General features: G+C 29.3%; 1 protein-coding gene across 1 annotated transcript in view; it reads right to left on the reverse strand.

Annotated features, from left to right (window-relative positions):
• LOC100164575 (segmentation protein even-skipped-like) overlaps positions 1 to 4,872 on the reverse strand; it is a 14,823-nt gene extending 9,951 nt beyond the window's left edge. Inside the window, exon 1 of the mRNA XM_003241144.3 lies at positions 4,115 to 4,872. The gene's annotated coding sequence lies outside the window, so the exon portion shown is untranslated. The remainder of the gene's footprint in view (positions 1 to 4,114) is intronic.
• Positions 4,873 to 15,478: the final 10,606 nt, after the last annotated feature.

Genomic DNA, 15,478 nt, shown 5'->3' on the forward strand with positions numbered 1-15,478 from the left:
CCCCCCTTTGGACGTGTATATACTTATATATTATATATTATAATAAAATATTACTTTTAGATCCTTAGACTAGAACTTCAGTACTTAAGATATTTCAAAAAATAAGTAATTAAATACATTTTTTTGTACTTTAGCCCCCCCTTTTTTCATTTCTAGATCCACGCCTGGGAGAAACTAAAACCCATTACTCAGTACAGAACCCAAAAAGAACCTGAAAAAGACTCATTGAAAAACTGAGAATTATGTGGGAAGAATGGAAGATGCAGTCAAGAAAGATGAGGAAAATCTAGAAAGAGGATCAGATTGAAATGTACGAGCAGCTGGTTGAGATGTATGGAATGGCTGGATGTAAGACGGGATCCTAGAGACATAATATTAAAATTATTATCCTCATAATAATTAATGATAAAGTGGATTGTTCCCCCATTACACAGAATTATCAGAAATAAATAGGTACTTATAATATATATATTTTTTATATTTTGGACTATAATCAGTGAGATCTTTTTAAGTTATTAAGTGTATAATGTACTATGACTATTATGTATTTTTTTTTGGTTAAAGTTTTATCACTTTTTAGCGCAAAAATAAAATCTAAATAAAATTATAAAATATTTTTACTCACCTCTCTATCAATCGGAAATTTAAAAGTATTTATATTTAAAATGCAGTACATATATGGCTATACCTATGCATTTCCAGAAAACTATAATAAATCAGTAATTTATAATAAGATCTGAATATTATTTTTGATAAACCAATTGTATTAATTATTGGTTTTCAATAGATTCAGTATTTGTAGGGTTAGTTAAAATTTAGATATATATATATATATATGCATTATGCATGTAATATAATATTTATATAAATATTTATAACTGTTTTTATTTCTTAATAAATCACTTTATTACCCATAAAATGTGTTTAATCAGTTAATGTTAAGAACATTATTATTATATGTAATTTATTATGATTTAATGCTGTAATGTATATACAAATATTTTTATAGATAATTTAAAAACATATATTATATGTTAATGTTGAAATCTTTTAATGGGAATGACTAATTATTACTATGGTAGGCTACAACTTATCAATGTTGAATATATTAAAAGTGCATATAATAATATATATACTGTATAGCGTATAGATGCAATATTTCATTATTTACCTATTCTATTTATTTATAACGATAAACAAGACGAAAGACACATATATTTTTTACTATTAGATATAGGAATTAATATATTTTATAAGTTATTAAATAATACATTTCATTATTCACCCAGCACTAGATAATGTATTACATTTTCCCACTATAATATTTACTATTTATATTCATATTTATTAACACAATATTTTAAATTTTCATCTAACTTATTTATTGAATTATTTATATGTAATGAGCCAATAGGCACATTTGTGATTAAAAATAGGTTACAATATATACCTAAGTATGATATTTCAAAAAAAAATATATATAATATAGAAAAAGTTCATATTGTTATAATTCCTTAGACTAAGCTTCTAATTAAACGTTTAACAAAAAATTATGTTCACTTCTTAAATAATAATAAATTAAAATGTAGCTATAAGTATGCAATGGTATTAACTATAATATTATTAGAATAGGTAAAGATAATGCCCCAAATTTGATTCATACTAATCATAGTTACACCGATGTAAAAATGTGGTTATTTATATTGTTGCCTATTATATAATTAATAATTGGAGAGTAAGTTATCGTGGTACCTCTATAAAAAATACTCTACTACTTCTGTTCAATAACAGTAAAATTTAAATTTAAATTTAAAGTACCTACGCCCTAGTTATGTATTTTATAAAATAAGAAATAAACATTAGGTACTTTCAATATATTATAATATTAATATGTTGGCTATATAGTATAATCTATTATATAACTATGATGCCTACTTATGTATATATTTTAACTATAGAAATAAATATTTCAGTTAGATGTAAAATTAATATTGTATTTTGTATAATAATCTGGTATAGATAGAACAAAATATTGGTAGTTTTTTTTACATGTTTTAATGTTTGGTATTTTTTTGAATATTAATTTATAATTATTTATTCATTTAATATTAACTCATATAAAAATATGATCTCTACAGTATAGTTATGTTAAAAGTGAATTAAAAAAAATATACTATTAAAAAAATATAATATGCAAATATTCAATTACGTATCGAATTTATAATATTATTATGTTGACAATATTCTTGTGCTTCCGCTATGTAAATTATTTTTTATTTTTAAGTGAAATAGTATTGGTTTTGAAATATTTTAGTAGGTACATAAATAAAATGTATTAAATAGGACTTAACTCTTACTTAAATTATCAAATTTGTATTTTTAGTAACCATTGATAATTGAATAATTATTTTAATAATATATAAAAACTGAATTTAATTACGTTTTAAATTATTTTAGTTCTGGCTACACGGTTCTTTAAATTGAAAAAAATTGAGTTCTAATTTTTTGAATGATTAAATATTGATTCAATTTTTAACCATAGTTTAAAATACAAACAGTTTTTTTATAAAAATGTAATAAAGTTTGTATCGTTAAATAAAAATAATATGCAAGTTACGATCGTATATTTGTATACCTATTAATATTTTTATTTACCTATTATAGACTTATAAGATTAAAAAATTAAATATATATTATATTATAACATTACATTCTTAATGTATATTATAATTATTTATAATAATATGTATGGGTTCAATAGTATTTTGTATAGTAATTCGAATTAAATAACGATTAGTGATTAGTGAATATATTATTTATATTCACTAATCACTAATCAATATTATTATTTATTATATTGGACTCATAAATTGGCAAATGTCAATAAATTGCATTTTAGCTATATCTAGTGTGTAACCGAAACAAGTATCAGCTATTAAAAATGTTTAATTTATAGTTAATGTAAAAATGTAATACCTAATGTAAATTTATTGAAATTAAAAATTTGTTATTTTCATGTGACACAATATTAGATGGTTAAATTGAATATTTTGTTAGATTTTATTGTTTTAATACATATTATGGCTCATAGGTACATTTGGATAACATTGAAAACATTTTAACTAAAAGTTATGGTAGGTAGGTATTGTACATTTAGATTTAGATCATTGAAACCTGTCATTTTCAAATTTGAAAAGTCGGTATAAACTTAAAAATTAAACTGAAAAAAATGTGATAGAAAACACGTTGGATATTATTTATTAAATTTTTTCTTAAATTTTTCCACAAAAAAATTGCATAAATCTTTTTTCCCATTTGGGAATAAAATAAATAATAATACAGTTTCAGTAGCAATATAAGTTAAGGAGAAGTGTATCGCTGCTGCAAAGGAAAGTGGGTTTCATAATTTAGAATTTCGATCTGGAATAATGCGAACAAAACTTGCAAGTTGTAGAAATACATGTATTCGATTATTAGTGAATTACTCGTATATTTAATATGTTCTGTCGGTTCTGCACAAATTTATATTCGCATATATCAACCATCAACCAACAAGACATTTTCTTAGACATTAAATTATTTCAAATCAATCAAAATAATTCCGAATGATAGGTGCTCAGTTATAAGTTATAACCATTAACCATGCTTGCTGATATTTTAACAAAACCTGCAAGAGTTTACTTTCATTTTATCAAAAACATTCCGCGATTTTTCGGTAATTTTTCCTTTTGCTTAGAAATGCTATTATGAATATGAGAAACAAGTTTTTCACAATATGCCACTCAGACTGGACCTCCGCATCTTTTATAATTTACGGATAAATATTTACTTACCTACCTACTAATGTTTAAAAATATATATAACATATTATATCCAGATAAAAATTACTTGTTATCGACTTTCGCGTACTTACATATAGCTTGTAATCTATATTCTATGTGCATGCCTACCAAGAAAACCTATTCAAAAGGCCTTATTCTCTTGACGCCCGGTAACCCATAATCGCTATGTGATGGGTCACTCGCAAAACAAAATCGTCGTGGCTCAACATGCGTTTATACCAACCTGGTAACCTATAATAGATGTAATATCGTATACCGGTATACCAACTCACCTTATAATCGGCGTCGGAACAGTAACACTAGACGGTGGTAGCGGCGGATAAGTTTCGCGGCAACCAATCAACAACAATAATATTGGCGACCGGCAACGGCGTTTACCAGACTGCAGCTTCTGCGGCGGTGGCGTCGAGCGTGTCGCGTGTATGTGCGGACTGTCGCGTGTGCTCGCGTGTGTGCGCGTGTAGGTTCGCGTGGACGACAAAAAGATCCGTCGTGACGCGTGTCGGAAAAACGATCGGCCGTGGAATCGGAGGCGGTGGTAGAGCGGCAGATAGGCCGGCGGTAGGCGCGGCGCGCGAAGGGGCGGATGGCCGGAGACGACGGGCTTATAGTAAACGTGGACCCTAGGTGGGGGCGGAGGAGAGTATAAATCGGTTTTTAATATTGAACGTCCTTTCCGGTTTGGCTGACGACGATATATCTGGTCCGACTGTCTACCCCGTCTCTCACCCTCTCTAACTCTCCACCCCTGCTCAATCTCTCTATCTTCGTCCCTTCGCGCGTGCGCCCGTGAATCTACGTCCACACATAAAACGCATTGCTACATTACGTTCCCTATGTATGCGTGTATAAGGCGGCGGCGAGCGCGAATGCGTTATAATAAGGTATATTATCGCGCTGTGAAATGAGACTCATGGGCCCCTCGAGGATACTATCGCCGCGTCCCTCCCTCCGTCAAGTCGGTGGCAGTGGCGGCGGCAGCGACGGCGTTCATCCCTCTGGCGATTGGTCCACTCCCATTTTAGCACCGTACACACGCCCTCCCCCCTTTCCGACCAGTATATACGCGCGCGAAATTGATTTCCTCAGTGACTACGATTATACGACGCCCGTCATCCGTTCTCTGCAAGTTGTGGTGTTTGGGGATGGAGAGAGGCATATCAAGGGGGAGGGCGTGGTTCCTGGCGACTGGGGTGTGTTTCGCGCGCGCCCACCCGCATTCCAACCGGCGCTCCCTCCCCGCGAACTCGCCTATCATTCCTCCACCACGGAGTCGGAATCGTCGTTATATCCGCGACGGCGGCAGGGCGCAAACTAATAGCAACGATATTAAGGATTTAACGGCGTGAATAATGGTTGTCGTTCAGATTGTTTTCATGAGTATTTCATTTGCCCTCACCACCTCAGCGTCATCCACCTCTTCCACCTCCTCCTCAATCACCTCCGCGCCCGCCACTTACCCGATCGTTTCTCCAATAATATCATATGTACACAATATACATATACATTATACGAGAGCTCCTCTAACACCCGCAAACCGTGCATACTATGAGTATATATTATTATTGCACACATGGGGTACACGCGAGCATAGAAATATTGTGCGCACACACGCACACGCCCGCGCACGTTTAAATAACCGAAAACGTAGTTGGATATAATAATATCATATTATCATATCACATTACTATAGGTAGGCGTATAAGTGTAAATACGTTGATATATAAATAGATGAACCGTAGGTATATTATACAAATTACAAATACAATAAACATGTATGTATATAGGACACGGGTTAGTATATACATATATATAATATCTAATAATATTACCTTTGCGTCGTCTGCGCAACATGAGCTTGGATTTAGTTTATCGGCGATCGTAACGATCTTACAAACCACATATATTGCAGGTAAATAACTTTGAATGCCTACAACTAGGTAAGTACTGTGGAAATTGTAAATGTTGACATACTGTAGACTGTAGTAAACATAATCGAAACATATGACATGAAACGTACCTAGTTATAATCATCTTGACAGTCAGTATTGCATTCGAATGTCCTAGGGTACCTAATTGGCTTATTAAGTTATAACGGAATAAAAACATTTATGCGTAATATATTAGACAGAGTGAATGTCCAAGTATGCTCAGCTATTTTTGCCTTCACTATAAATGGAGTTATCCGAAATATGATTTTTAGTATTTTTAAATATAGATGCTTAAAGACCATATTTTCAAGTTTATGAGACTTTTTGTACTACTTGAGGAGTGATCTGTGAAGATACAAACTTTTGTATTTCGAGTTATTGAACTTTATGTAATAAGAAAAATAAGACTATGACAATGGCTATGGAAAATATGGGGGCTATGATGATATGGCAATTTTAGAAATTAATATTAATCTAATAAATTATATTGTGTAGTTTGTAAAATTATCCAAGTAGAATAAATACTATATAATATACAATATTACATATATATATATAAATTATATCTTTGTAAAACCATTTTTAAGTAATATTATCCTAAGTATAAACATTTAAATGCTTAATTGAGAAACTACTCGTTCGAATTTTGAATTAACCAAGCGGGTAGATACATACATTTTGAACGGATACATCATCCCGGGCGTTCTCATTTAAGACAACATTTTGTATCGACGAGAACACTTCTTAAGTAGGTAATTCAAACGATTTCAAGAATTTGACAATATAGTTTTTAAGTTAATTTAAAAATTCCGAGACTCCGAGGTCGAATAAATCTTTTAGTTATTAAAGGAAAAAATTAGGGCGAGCATGCTGTTTGATGAATAATCTTGTAAACATATTATATATACTCTCACGCTCTATTGTAACTATATAAGTAAATACAATTAAAAATATAAATTTGGTTCCAAATTGTGAATCTCTTATCTATTTTCAATCGCGTATAATTTATTATATTTAAACACATATAAGCATTGACGCAACTACAAAATAATTTTTTGATTTGACTGCCAAAAAATAGTCGAGACGATATTGACATATTATTTTATTGTAATCACTATCAGAATGAAGTTTTAAGTATCTTTTTTCAGCAAATTAACTCTTCCAGTTATCAAATTTTTGTAGTACAAATTTTCCTGGATATTCTCTTTTACCAACACCAACATTTTGACTGAAAACACATAAGTTCTACAGTTTTGTGCCCCTATTAAGCTAGCCATTAGTGAAATTATTTTGTTAATAATTAAAAATAAATTGTATTTTTATTTTTATTTTTCAAATTGTAACCCACCATTACAACTTGAATAAATAATAAAATAATATTTTGGATTTATTGATCTTATCCATAAGTCCATTTTCTGTGTAAAAACAAGTTAAAAAATTATATCTTGACGATTAGGGACGGCTGTAGACTTTCGGTTTGATTCAATTACTTGGGTTCACGGCGTTGGAAGTCGAAAAATGTCATGAAAAGAAATTTCCACATGAGAAAAAAAACATCAGAATAAAAACTAAAGCAATAATGCGATGACCACGTTAAATTTTATTCTATATAAGTAATTTATAAGAATTGTTAATAAATCACCTTGGTAAGTCTAGTGACTTATAAAAAAAAGTCCAGCGATAAATTTAATATTAAAAAAGCGGGTAAGTGCGGAGAGGTGGAGAAGTATTCGATAAAAAACGATTCTAAGTGGACGAAAGAAAATGTATGAATCATGAATATGTATTGATAAGTTACTATTAATTGTATATAATACTAGTTGATCCCTTAAAGATAAGATACTACAATATGTTGAAATCTAAACATTCCTTTCGGTAGAAATTTTGTTTAGAGGAAAAACAAAACATCTTTCTATAACCACTATAGCTTCCTTGCTCCGCTCAGAATCTAAAATTAGAAATAAAAATAATTGTAAAATTATAATTAACAATCTACAACTACACGATTGTATGAATTGCACATTAAATTTAATTGTCTAAATTGAATTTGAGTACTTTGGTAAAAACTAAGAACATAACATAATATCATATTATATTATTATATGTGGTGATTAGTTATCTGATTATTTTAGTCATTACAGCGCTTTCTAAATTATTATAATAATATAACTTATAAACGACTGATTTTGACAACTAATTGGTCAGTTGGAGTTACATATTCATCGAGTTAATTTCGAGTTTACTGTTAAAATGCCGAAAGTTTAACCAATGGGATTTTTTTCGAAATTCAGAGGCTTGTTAGCCCGGAGTCCGTGCACGACTGGTTCAATGGAAATAAATAATTTAAAAATAAACGCGATTTTCTAATAATCTAAGATTGAGTGACAAAACGTGTTGATCAATGACATCAGCACAATGCGTGATACCAGTTTTAGTTTAGGTAATATTCAGATTTCAGATAATAATACTATATAACATCGTGGTCAGAACCAGGAACTGGAACCTTGATGATTTTTACGGTTTCGGTTCCAGTTTCGGTTCGGTTCCCAAAAAACTAAAATTAAGGTTTCGGGTCTTAAAGAATAAAAAAATTGTTACTTGGTTTTATATTTATGTAAAAAAAATTGTAAAGTAAAAATATCGGTTCCGGTATTAAAATTAATTGTGTTTCGTCGAGGTTTCGGTTCCCAATATTCAAAGGGTTCCGGTTCCAAAACGGGTTCTTTTCGGTGAGGTTTCAGTCCCTGATCAGAACGTCGGTAAGTACCCCAAAATCCATGCAGCCTACACTGCTCACGCCTTAATCCAGTCCTGCAAATACCAAACATGCGTTTTGTAGCTTAGTGCTACTTTTCCCCACGTGGATGTGTGCATGTTAAATTTGTTTGTTTGAAACTTCAGTGTATGCACTACGTATTCGGCTTACTATAGGATTAAGGTAATTTGCGACCTTGGTCTTCTAAAATTTACCCAGAGTTTTTAAATCATTACTTGTTAGAATATTTTTTACTTTTCAAGGGTTCAAATTGCATTAACTTTAATAACTAATATCCATCAACAATGTGACAGCAAATTCAATTACAATAATTTTATATTGTGGGTTTTTATGTTTTTAAAGCAGCGTAGAAAACATTCACTTGATTCGATATAGTCTATACTATACAATTAACAATATTGACGGTTGTATATTATAAGTATTCTTATAATTTTAAGGCGCTGGTCATCCAATAATGTTCACCATGTAATTTATTTTTAATGATAATATAATGAAACAATATCAGTATATATTAAATATTATACAGTATCGAATTATATATTAATATGTATATATTTATGATGATACCTATTTAAGAGTTAAGATTTTGTTTTAAAAAAAAGTTAAATATTTAATGCTCTACCTATAACGATATCAAAAATAATTATGACGACCAATTTGGTTACCTAACATTTGTGGTAAAATTTTAAATATTGATTGGAAAAATATAAGTCTGCTAATAAATAATTTACTGTGTATATTATAATAATAAGTTGACTACAATTCATTATGTCACATTAATTATCTACAACATTTTAGATTCAGAGCAGTATCAGTATTTTATTTTGTAACAATTGTCGATTTATGTTGTTTTTATTTTTTTACTAAATATTTAGAACACAGAGAAGTGCATCCCTGTAAAATTTAACATAACAAAATAAGTTACATTAACTCTTAATAATTAGTAGAGGTTATAATTTTTAAATAAATAAATTGTATCCCTACTGTCTTCCCAGACAGCAATTTTTCGTTTAATAATATTATTATAACACTAGCTGCCCGACCTTCCTCCGGGAGAAATTATTTTTTTATAATTTAATTCAAAAACAAATGACTATTTTTTGGCTATACAAATAATATAATATAATTACATATTGTAGTTATTGTTATTGCTAATTTCTGAAAATTATATATCCTACATTTTGAATTCAACCACTGGAGTGGTAAATTTATTATTTTTATTATAGAATAGCGATAAGGTAAAAAAAAAATGTAACAATAAATTATTTGTTCAATGAATAATATATATTTCAAATGGAAAAATGCAAGTGCAAACAAACAAATAAATAAATAATTAATAATAATAATAAATAAACAAACAAACCGGTTTCATTCGTCTCCAAAATCAAGTTAGATTCTTATATATATAGATAATAATCATGAATAATATTATTGTTATATTGTCTGGGTTGTTATTTTCATGAAATAAAAACAAGTGATATTCTACACAACATTACTGACGTGTTTCATCATTTTTATACCTAACTACCTAAGTGAGTTTTATCAGTATCGTTATTGGTTTTCTTTATTTTATCAAAGTCGATCAACATAGGTATAAATATGGAAGCTAGGAAGAGGTCAAGCCCTAAACAAAAATTATGGGTTAATATATCAGAAAACTATAGTTTTCGAAATACCCTAGCCCCAAAAAACTAAAAAAAAAATGCAGAGCCTATTTGCGCTTATGTTTCATAAAATTTAAATTTTTACATAACTGATAAAATGTAATTTTAATTTTAAACCACACTGCTGTATAGATTGTTGTGAATAAAGATAAAATTGTCAAATAAGAATTTTTTGAATAAATTCCTTAGAATTATTATTTTTGATTTTAATATTAATATAAATCGTTTAAACATTAGTCATATATAGGTATTTAATATATTAAATATAGGTAGATAACTAATAAAAATATATACAAACTTTATAATATAATATATTATTAATATATTGCTAATGTTCATTATATTATATTAGTATTGAATTGCATTTTTTTTTAAATAAAATTATTTTAATAAATAATAATAATTATAGATATTTAGCTATTAAGTCTAAACCATGAAGGCTAGAATATGCTATTATTGCCTATTAATTGCACTTACATTTATTTAATTTCTATTTCCTAAATTAATTAATTATAAGAACCTATCATTTAAGTATTGAAATCGTTAAATTATATTATAATTTATTAATATACTTATGTCTATTATAATAATAATATAAAACGAACAGTGCTTAGTGCTTATTTATTTAAACAGAACAAATTAAGAGCACGTTATTATTATTTATTTTTATATAAACTACAATAATGTGAATAAATGTGAATAAATATATAATAGGTTAGAATTTAGTACAACGTATAAACGTATTATGCAATAATTATATTGTTATATCATTATTATACGCCGTGCCGATAAAACGGCGCGTTTATCGTATAATTAAAGGACCGGTATAATAATATATATACGAGTATATTATTTTATAACAATATAGTGCAACGTTGGATGATAATAATAATAATAATAATGTTTCATCGCGATATTATTACGGGTGGGGCCGTGGGGGGATGAGAAATAAAAATGAAATACCCGGTCTCGTTTATTAGTTTTATATAGAGAGGGCCGCGGCGTTGCAGGCTCCTGCAGTAGCAACAGACGTTAAAATGTATTCCGCCTGGGCTTAATTTCATTTTGTTTATATAAAACTGCGATAATTACGACGCCGGAATGTTGTTTTTAATATTTGCATAGCCAATTACCAAGCGGGTTAATGATCCATCATCGGGCGGGGAACATTGTGCGCCCCGGTCGGTATATTATTATACTGCGATACGTGCAGGGGATGATAGGAGGCGGCAGAAGATACAAAATACAATTTTAATATTCATAAGGTGTGCGCGTGTGCGTGTGGGTGTGGGTGTTCGTATATATATATAAACATATTATTACGACGACGTGATGGGGCGGAATCCCTTCGGGACAATGAGAGAGTAGAGCGCCGCTGCTCAGTTCTATACACAATTCACTCGTGTTCGGTTATAATATATATTCTACAACGGCAGCCTTATGGTACGAGCGTAATAAACACCCCGCTCAGTGTTGTGTGTGTGTGTGTGTGTGTGTGTGTGTGTGTGTGCGTGTGTAAGTCGTAGTATTGTAAAAGGGGATCATCAAAAATAATATGATTATAACTGTTATACAGTTATGTGTGCGAATATATAGACGGAGTTAAATTCTATTATATACCTATATATTTAAATACGTAGAGATCGTTGTATACGTATAATATAATATTCAACGGAGATATGATACGGGATTTCGGGTTACACATAAATTATGTATAATTAATAATTATATGTAATCAAATATCGGTGCCAGAAATAATAATTACTCTATTCGTTATCATCACTTATCATACAAAATAGATTTGTATCAATAAATGCATTAAATTATAATTAGTTGGTCTGTAGGTACTAGGTACCAAAATAGCTATAAATGAAAAAAAGTTTTTAAGTTGAAAACATATAAACTATAGGTACTATTTTATTTATTTACTCAAACTTTCTTTTAAAAGTATAATATTTTAATTGTTTTTCTTTGTTATATAATTAAAAACATTCTGATAAAGTTAGTTATAAGTTTTTATGGTTTAATTATATTAATTATATAAAATTATATTATATTATACTATTATATTAAATAGTTTATTGACGTAAATTGTATAATTATCTAAATTACGACTTAATATAAAAATGGAAGTTTTTTTTTTGTAGACTTGTAGGGGTGGTGAGTGTTATTCTAATTATTATCAAACTAATATACGATGAATACAACAATAAAAATAATATTATTTAATTATTAGTTACTATGATTTTTCATCTATTTTCTTTAAATGTAAAAAGTTAAGATTTTATAGATAGTATATGTTTGAAGTAAATACATAATCAAAACATAAATAAAGTTTTTATTAAATACCTACTAATAGTAACGATGTCTTGAGTCTCGATAGACGATATAGCTTGTATTACAGCGCCAATAATGTGAGCATATACGGCATATGAGCCTATATTGGAACCTTTAGAATTTATCGGTATCTATTCCGGTACTATTTTAAAAATAAAATAATTATTTTGGTTCAGTGCAAAAAAATAAAGGTATCGGTTCCAAATAATTTTGGTACTGGTTCCAGATAATTTAGGTACCGAAATCTATAGTGATTTTAAAATTATAAATACCTACCTATCCGGAATGTGGATTTAAATAATAGTATGAGAAATATTAGAATACTCATATGATCATAGTTTATACACATAACAGTTATACTATGAAATTAATAAATTATGATAGATAAAACTATTTTATTTTTGAATGTAAAAGACCCTAGGTATTTAATTTAAAAATTTCGGTTCGGTTCCGGTACTTAATTTATTAAAATAAAGGTTTCGGTTCCAGTTCTGGTTCTTAATATTTTCAAGGTTCTGTTTCCAGAACCGGTTCTTTTAGGTTCGGTTCCGATCCCTTGTTTGAACACCTCGCGATGTGCATCTGAAGTCTTCTGGTCTCTATCGAAGATAAAATAAAACCGAAAAATTGTGTGCGTGCGTGTATAACTACAAATAACCACTGAGTCTTATTTTGACAAACTGGGAATCGAAATTGTACGAAAACCGTTTGATTTAGTTGGGTGCTTATATCATATTTATTTAAATGACGAATATATATTTTATATCTACATGAATCTCAGTCCCAAAACTAAACGGTAAAATAGACCATTCGAAAACCACACAAAAAAAATTTCCAGATATTTGGTTCCTTATAAAATAATATCACTCAAGCACCTCGCACGGATTTTGAAATCCACAAATCGACACAATCGTCACAATAAACTGCATAAACCTTCATGTTTTTCATGGTTACTCTAACATCACCAAGATAAATCGTTTCCAGGACTGTATCTACTTTTTTTTACAGACTCCTAGAAATCGCACAAGTATTACCTACATCGATTTTATTTATTTAAACTTGAACAACAGAAGTACGAAAATAACACTATACATCACTACTATATTATATCCTCATGTACCCACTCAACTCTCGTATACCACTAGGGTCAATTATATATACAATTATGGGAACATTAAAATTCTGATTTTTGTAATTTGAACCAACCATATTTTCAAATACTTAGAGTTGTATGTCATTGGGTCCACAAATTCACGTCTTGTTCAGTTGTTCGATATAATTTACAGTAAAAACGAAGATTCTCGCTTACAGTAAAAACTGGAGGTCCTGACTAGTTTAAAAAAAACAATATAGAAGAAACTGGCTGCAAGCCCACCAACGCGGGACGTTTCATGAATGGTCTAACAAAATCTATGTATTTGAATTTGAATAAATTACGTAAAATCGGAGGAAAAAAATGGCAGTGGACGAGTGTGGAATCATCCTTTATATGATACTATATAAAATTATAAAACGAACGATTAACTCCGAAGCTACCGCGAATAAGTGCCAATTGTGCGCACTTACAAGCACACTGCTGCTGCTGCTGAGTATATTATATTTTACACGTTGTTAAAGACGCCATGCGCAAACGGCTTCCGAAGATCGCGTGAAACCCATTGAACCCTTTTGCCCTGAAGGTGTGGGTGGTGATGGGTGGAAGACAGATACACTAAATCAACAATGATAATAATAGAACGTAATAATTACATTCTATAATATTATACGCTTTTAATTTGGTCACGGTTTCTCGACACTATTTATAAGTACATATTATTCTATAATGATAATAATATCGTAATTTCGTATATATATATATACACAAATGATTTTGAATATCTTTGCCAAATACGCCTCAAAACTGCACTTGCAGCGCATTCGTTCTCTAAAATTATTGCTGTTGTGAGATAGCAGAACATTATAATATTATAATAACCCCCTTATAGCCATCACGTGGATTTGAAACGTGTGTGTCCGCTGTGGCCTTAAAATAATGCGTACTATACAGAATGACAAGTATGGATGGCCAATGATGAATTTAATCAAACTCTAATATAATATCTCAAGTTTATCTTATTTAATATTTTCAAATATCTATAGATTTGTATGCAAATTTAAAATCACCCTATTTCGACACAAACTTTATTGACATTTTATGTCTTTGCTTTGGCACATATAGAATCGAAAAACGTTACGTTACATTTTTCTTTTTTTTTTTGATTTTTCAATGTGGTGTTACTGTTTGATCTGGTTGTCAACGTAGCTGATAGTAGTATAAATCAACTGAAGACCAACCAAAGTATCGATACTTTACTAATGTCGGTAGTATCGGAACATCCCTTTGTTCAGACTCTCCAGTAGATTACCTAGGTATGTGCTACAAATTATAGCAAGGACAGCAAATACATAAAATGTGGTACTTCATTGCAGACTTGTATGCAATATGTTTTATGTAAGGAACCGCATGGACGTCATATGTATAGTCGTTAAATTTTTTTTTGGATTTTGGATTTTAATATTAAAAAAAAAAAAAATATTTTTAAAATATTATAACCAACATTGTTCACTGTGAATTGTTAAGCACATAATTTATTTTTTTAAATGTTGATGTATATATTTTTAAATTAAAACGTGTAGTTTCTGAATTATTAAACTTTATGTACTAAGGGATAATAATCATTAATTATGTTTTTACATTAAAAATAAAATAGATGTAATATTTAGTCTAGTACTTATTATACTCGGGAAATTTTAATAAATTATAAAATGCTAATTTATAAATATTTATGACTACTTACAATTTTAAAATTATCATAAACACCATATATTTAAACCTATTATCATTATTATTATTACTACTATGTCTTTAGTTTAATGTTAGTATTAAAA

Source organism: Acyrthosiphon pisum, chromosome X (assembly GCF_005508785.2).
Source record: "Acyrthosiphon pisum isolate AL4f chromosome X, pea_aphid_22Mar2018_4r6ur, whole genome shotgun sequence".
Lineage (NCBI taxonomy): Eukaryota > Metazoa > Arthropoda > Insecta > Hemiptera > Aphididae > Acyrthosiphon > Acyrthosiphon pisum.